At 45.4% G+C, this 5,730-nt stretch overlaps 1 pseudogene; it reads left to right on the plus strand.

Annotated features, from left to right (window-relative positions):
* Window positions 1-815: 815 nt before the first annotated feature.
* LOC116679179 (potassium voltage-gated channel subfamily V member 1-like) lies at window positions 816-5,036 on the plus strand (annotated as a pseudogene).
* Window positions 5,037-5,730: the final 694 nt, after the last annotated feature.

Here is a 5,730-nt window from a genome sequence, read left to right on the forward strand (position 1 = left end):
CTCTTCCTCTTACCCTCATGTGTCCTATGTTCTTTTTAATCCCCAAAATAACATGATTGATTCCACCCAACGCTCTTTGCCAAGTACAAATCCTTTAAGTTTAGTCGCAATATTCCTAATTTTCGCTTTTCTAACTCAACATTAGGTATAATTTCCTATATGAGGCTTATTGACGTAAATTCCAAAATAACTGTAAAACTAAAGTTAATAAGTTGGTGTTTAAGTAGTGTTGAAAACGTCAAAAAAGTGACAAACATTGAAAAAAAGGACAAACGTAAGAAAAAGTTAAAACAGCGATAAAACAGCAACACAGTGTTCATTTTCAATTTTGACGTGAAGACGACACGAGGTTCAACGTCCTTTCCTATTTCCTGTGAGAAACATGTGTTCCTGACTCAGACATTATTCTGTATGACACTTATGTTGTTTCCATAGTGGATTTTTTAATGACTTGATACCTCTATATAAAAACCCCACTTCCATGTTTAATAGTGTGCTAGTAGAGACTGAGGCATTCCCTGAACATAGATGTATCTCCAGCTGTTGGAAATGGAGATAAGACGATATTTGTGATAGATTATGAAGGAAAATCTTATTTCAGTTTTTAAAACCCTGAATAAGTCCCGGTCAGTTTGACCCGAGGGATACAAGATGGTCTCGAACGTGGAGACAACACGAGGGTTGAGGTTGCTCGGACTATGAGTGATTTTAAAGTGAACTATTTTTTTTAAATTGACACTTGTCACCCTTCACTTCCCCCCCAGCCCCCCCTCCCCCCACCATGAGCCTCCCCTCAGCGCCTCCCGGCGTCCCAGACTCAGTGTTTTCTTCAACGGGCTACGGCGTCCTGCGTCAAAGACCCGCTGGAGTCCTTCGTCGTCAACGTCGGGGGAAGTCGCTACGAGCTGTCCCAGGAGCTGCTGGCGTCCCAACCCGGAGACCCGCCTGGGAGCTGTCCCGCTGCAGCCGGGACGCGGCGCTGAGCTCTGCGACGACGCCGACTTCCTGCAGAACGAGTTCTTCTTCGACCGGAGTTCACAGACCTTCCAGTAGGTGGCGCCTTGATGTCTTACCTGAGTGAAGCATGATGTCCTGTTGTAATAATAACATGTAAAAACATACCTTTCTAAACATTTCTAAAGTATTTCATACTTAATTTAGGTAATTTAGATAATGAAGTTGAAGTTAATAAAGTGCAAAACCTTTATAGTTTTTAACCCTTGTGTTGAATATCAACAATTTTATTGACGGTTTATATCGATGTTTTTAACTTTTTCTTATGTTTTTGTCCCATTTGTCAACACTTTTGATGCTTTTTTTCAATGTTTGTCAATTTTTTTGACATTCAACACTACTTAAAACTAACTTATTAACTTTAGTTTTGCAGTTATTTTTCGAATGTATGGCCAATAAACCTCATTTATAGGAAATTTTACCTAATGTTTGAGTTAGAAAAGCAGAAATTAGGAATTATTGAGACTAAATTAAAGGAATGGATGTTGATGATAATCACAGACTGGAATATGTCAACTTTTACTCAATACTATTTCAACAACACTTCCATTTGTTTTACAATGCTATAAAATATAATAACCCAAAATTAATGAAAGTAGAGATTTGTACTTGGGCAAAGAGCGTTGAATCAATCAGTTATTTTGGAGAATAAAAGAACATTGATATAGGACAACATGGGACAACATGAAGACAGATGAGGGTTAATATCAATGCTCCTGTCTCTGCTGACAGGTACGTGATGAACTTCTACCGGACGGGTCACCTGCATGTGAAAGGAGGAGTTGGTGTGAGATCTCCTTCCTGCAGGAGATTGAATACTGGGGCATCGACGAGCTTCGCATCACACCCCTGCTGCCGCGCGCTACTACCGCCGCAAGGAGCAGAAGGAGAACCTGGACGTGAGGCGGGACTAACGAACCCGAGGACCACGATGAGGACTTCGCGGTGGTGCCGCTTGCCCGGCTCTCCGCCGTTCCTGTGGGATCTGCTTGAGAAACCGGACTCATCCCGCGCCGCTCGCACCTTCGGCCGCTCTCTTTCTTCTTCGTGGTGGTGTCGCTCATCAACATGGTGCTCATCTCGTTAGATTTGGGGGAGGACTTTCGGCGTGAGCGACGTCGGTGTCGGCGCACCGCTGATGTTCGACGCCCTGGAGTACGTCTGCGTGGTGTGGTTCACGGGCGAGTTGGCACTTCGGTTTCTCTGCTTGGGACAAGTGTCGCTTCAGTCGAAGCATCCCCAACTGATCGACCTGCTGGCCATCCTGCCGTTCTACGTGACGCTGGCGGTGGAGAGCCTCCACGGAGGATCCACTGAGCTGAGACATGGGCCGCGTGGTGCATTCCTCAGACTCCTCAGTCGCTGCGGATGTTGAGCTGGGACGACACTCGACAGGTAAACAGACGCTTTGGTTTTGTCAATTTTTTCAAGTTTGCCTCTGATCCGTTGCTGCATCGTTCACATTTATATTATTCTACAAGTCTTCAGTTCCAGTATGAATCTCTAACCTACCTGATGGATTGGATCAAATGTAACACACCTCGTGGTCCTTGGACTTTAGACCTAGCCCGGTTTATGTCCCAAATCCACATGTCCAATACTTGGTCACCAATACCTTCAGAACTAATGATAGTACTATTACAGGTAGGGGGAATAACTGAGTCTTAGATGCATTACGATTCTCTCTTAAAGATTATGTATCGATTGTCATTGCCAATTTTAGTGTGAATATGTAGAATGAAGGAGAACCCAAAATGCGAAGCAGGTGAGAGCTTCAAACAAGCTTGATTAACAAAATACACAGTCAAGTGAACACGGGATCCAACAGAAAGCACCAAAAAATGTCCCAAAAACTCCCAAAAAGGTAAAGGGAAAAGAAATGCAAAAACTGGGAATGAAGGTGGGGAATAACTCACGGGGATAAAAGTCCAAGGGAACAGGAAACAACACCAGGAACACTGAGACAAGACAAAGCACGGCATGGCACGGCACGGCACGGCACGACACGACACGACACGACACGACACGACATGACATGACATGACATGACATGACATGACACGACACAACAAACTCGCGGACAGGACAAAAGGATCTGAAAAGAGACAAGGGAAGCACATTAAATATTGGAGATAACGAGGTAACGAGAGGCAGGTGACAAGAGGTTAAGGGAGCAGGTGGAAAACATCAGGTAATCACAAGAGCGGGAAGACTCAGGAAGTAGAACTAAAGACAGGACGAGACAAAAACCAGAAACTCAGGGGAACACAAGACAGGACCAACAACACGGCAGCTTTTCCCTTTATTGACAGTGTATAGATATTAAAGGGGGAGACAGATGGGCAATGGGCCACAGGTCGGACCCGAACCCGGGCCCCTGCAGGACTCAGTCTACATGGGGCGAACGTTACGAAAGTAAGCTTGAAGCTTCGGACATCATCAGTCACGTGGTGTTCCTCATTTGATGCAAGGAATACCCTACGATTGGTTTTTTAGAGAAACCTCTTTATACATATATCCTTATCAAAGAGATATTTTGCATTTTTAAATTTTTTATCTAAAAGCCCAATCAGCACTGCCATTAATGTATTTGAATTTACATGCTCATGTTTGTCTGTCATCATTTGTGTCCAGGCCTGAAGTCTCTGGATTTGCCAGACTTTGAGTTAAAATGGTTTCACAATAAAAACTCATAACCTCAGGGTTAGAACGTGTAACATTACGGCACATCACTGAATTCTGAACTCATCCAGCAGAATAATCAATTAATTAAAATGAGCTCCAACTTTTCCAGCTGCAACGTTAAAGTGACAAACACTTTAATGCATCAATAATTAGACTACAATAATATAATAAACAAAGCCCAATCAGTATTGCCATTGATATATTTGAATTTTTATGCTCATATTTGTCTGTCCTCCTTTGTGTCCAGGCCTGAAGTCTCTGGGTTTGACCATCGCCGAGTGCTACGAGGAAGTCGGCCTGCTGCTCCTCTTCCTCGGCGTCGGCATTTCCATCTTCGCCACCGTGGTGTTCACCCTGGAGCGCGACCTTCCCGCCACCACGTTCACCAGCGTGCCGGCGGCGTGGTGGTGGGCGACCACCTCCATGACGACGGTCGGCTACGGGGACGTCCGGCCCGACACGGCCGCGGGGAAGGTGCTGGCCTTCCTGTGCATCCTGTCCGGGATCCTGATCCTGGCGCTGCCCATCGCCATCATCAACGAGCGCTTCTCCGCCTGCTACCTCACCATGAGGGTGAAGGACGCGGCGGCGAGGCAGAGCGAGATGCTGAAGAGGCTGGCCCGCGGCTCGGTGGGGGGATGGGCGAGGGAAGGGCGGGAGGAGGAGGCGTGAATCTGAGGGACGCCTACGCCCGGAGCATCCTGGAGATGTTGAGGCTGCATGGCACAAAAGGTGAGCACCCGGAGCAGCGGAGGAGAGGAACTGTGGTGGTAAAACCAGGAGACTCTGAGTGATTGCTCTGCAAATTACAACCACACAAGAGTCAGACAGTAGTGCTGTAGGAGCGGATGTTTCTGGCCTCTCTAAACTAGTCTCACCTGGTGTAAACCGGTTCAAACACAGCAGTGGAATCCCCTAATATAGATAAATCCACAGTATAAAGAGAAGAACATAATCCCTGTGTGGGAAAAGTTGCATGTCTTACCTTAGGATTACTCAAAATGGGAATCGTCACAACAAATACCAGATGTAATAAAGCTGAGATAATGACGTCCGCTTTAGAGTTTCTGGTCTTTTGTGTAGTTATTTATCCTCACGGATGTGACGCAGAACGTGCAGTATTTCTGTAAAGTTAACCCTGGTGTTGTCTTCACCTTCGGGACCCTCTCGTGTCCCTCGGGTCCAACTGACCCGGGACTTATTTGCGGTTTTAATTTCCGAATCAGAAATACTTTACAGATCCCCGAAGGGAAATACTGTTCAAATGGTACATTAACCCTTGGTGTCCTGGGTGATGGTCCTGTCTTTGTTTGACCTGTCCCCCAACATAATCAGTCCTTGTGACACTCTCATACTTCACTCGTATACGAGTGAAGTATACCTCGTATACTTCACTCGTATACGAGGGAAGTATACTCTTCAACTTCACTCTTGTACTCTTATCATCACTCTTATGCTCTTATACTTCACTCTTATGCTCTTATACTTCACTCTTATGCTCTTATACTTCACTCTTATGCTCTTATACTTTGTCAACTTCCTGCTTTGCTCCTTTATAACGGGAGCTCATTAGAGGGTGTTGCCACTGTAAATGTAAGTGTCTTTCAGAATTGTTGCTTGAACCAACTAACCAACTAACGAATGTGTTTTTTTTACGGGCAAGGACAGTCACAATGTAGCAGGGCTGTAGTACTCGAGTCCGGAATCAAGACCGTTTTTTTATGGTCTCGAACTCGCTAGTATTTGGACTCTGACTTGTCTCGGTCTCGGCCGCTGGTCTTGCCCAGAAATGGCTTCTGGTCTGGACCGAGTCCAGGTGTCTTTATTATGTTGATAATAATATTGGAGGGAAAAGGAAACCCAAAATGATTGTCTTGATACTGTCATGCATAAGACCTGTTTTCTGTCCTGGACTCGGTCTTGACTCGGACTCGAACCTCTTTGGACTCAGTCTTGACTTGTCCTCAAACCTCTTTGGACTCGGTCTTGACTTGGACTCAACTAGCTCTGGTCTTGGACTTGACTAAGGTG

This window comes from Etheostoma spectabile, unplaced genomic scaffold (assembly GCF_008692095.1).
Source record: "Etheostoma spectabile isolate EspeVRDwgs_2016 unplaced genomic scaffold, UIUC_Espe_1.0 scaffold00009688, whole genome shotgun sequence".
NCBI lineage: Eukaryota > Metazoa > Chordata > Actinopteri > Perciformes > Percidae > Etheostoma > Etheostoma spectabile.